Source organism: Bos javanicus, chromosome 18 (assembly GCF_032452875.1).
Source record: "Bos javanicus breed banteng chromosome 18, ARS-OSU_banteng_1.0, whole genome shotgun sequence".
NCBI classification, from domain to species: Eukaryota; Metazoa; Chordata; class Mammalia; order Artiodactyla; family Bovidae; genus Bos; species Bos javanicus.
Window position 1 is genome coordinate 55,120,372 of NC_083885.1, and position 1,626 is coordinate 55,121,997.

Consider the following 1,626-nt stretch of genomic DNA (forward strand, 5'->3'; position numbering starts at 1 on the left):
ACCAGGCTCCTCTGTCCATGGAACTTTCCAGGTAAGAATACTGGAGTGAGTTGCCATTTCCTCCTCCAGGGGATCTTCCCGACCCTGGGATCAAACGTGTGTCTCCTGCCTTGCAAGCAGATTCTTTACCACTAAGACACTTGGGAAACCCCTGGCACATAGTTAATACTCAGCAAATATTTGTCAAATCAATGGGAAAAAGAGATGAAAGAGATGGAATTCCCCATTGTAACATTACTTCAAAGGATCTGATTTGATAAGGTGTGAAGGAATTTTTTACCAAAAACCTTAACTCTGTCCTGTGCAGTAGTAGACTGAAAATTAATTCAGCATCTCCTGTTTCTTATATCACCCAGAAGTGACTTCAACAAAAGTGTTTTCTAGGATGCCCCAAACTAGCACTTGTGGTCAGTTTCAGTGACTAGGAGGCTTTCACCCTGATGGGTTGTCTTGAACATGTGCTGCCCTGCTAGTAACATCCTGCCTGTAAACTGCATAAACACGGGTAAGCTTGCTCATCAGATCACAGATAGACCTCTTCTCTCTTCGCATATGCATGATGGGAAGTTAAATCCCAGCTCTCCAATGGGTTAATTATTTTACAAACAAAACTAGTGAGCCCACGTTTGAGGTAAAATAACAAACGGCCCTAGGACTGAACTTCCAGAATAGCTGAGAGTGGAAGGTGGCGACCCCTGCCGGCAGCCCCGACTCACACAAGCGTGAGTCACCTCCACAGGAAGTGATTTCAAAGATTGTTCTGTGTTCTTTTTTAAAATGATATTTGCTTAATGTTTTTTTTTTTTAATTTTATTTATTTATTTACTTGCTGCGCTGGAGTCTTTGTTGCTTTGCACAGACTTTGTCTAGTTGCCACGAGCGGGGTCTACTCTTCAATGCGACACACAGCTTCTCATTACGGTGGCTTCCCTTGTTTCGGAGCGTAGGCTCTAGGGTGCTCAGGCTTCGGTAGTTGTGGCGAACAAGCTTAATTCCCTGGCAAGCATGTGGAATCATCTCAGGGCAGGAATCGAACCTGTGTCCCCTGCACTGGCAGGCGGATTCTTATCCACTACACCACCAGGGAAGTCCTGTTCTTAAAGCATTGTTATAAAGGCTGTGTGTTGTTGAAGTGTATTCATGAGAACAAATGTGTGCTGGGTCCCTTATTTTTCTTTAAGACTTTCTTCCTGTTGTCACTAACTATATTCTTGATTATGTTTTGATTAGCACTAATTAAAGACCTGAGAGGCAATTTGGATTTTTTTCTTCCTTGTGCAGTTTTGAGGAAGCAAGGTTGACATGCTGCTTTCAGCCCTCTCTTTGGAGACGTGGAGAATTCCAAAATAGAACCTAGAAAATTTTAAAGGTACCCCACAGAGATTCTGGGGTTGCTTGTTACTGCAATATAACCCAGCCTATCCTGACTGACTGATACAATTCCCAGTTCTCAGTAGAGCCTGAAATGTGGAAGTCTCAAAAAAAAAAAAAAAAAAAAAAGGGAACGAATGAATGGCAGGGAATAGGAACAGGCTCAAACATTTCCCCCTGGGCCGGAGGTAGAGGAAACAGCCATGTCTCAAGTTTTCTCTCACACACACAAATACACTTATAACCAGGCTGGAG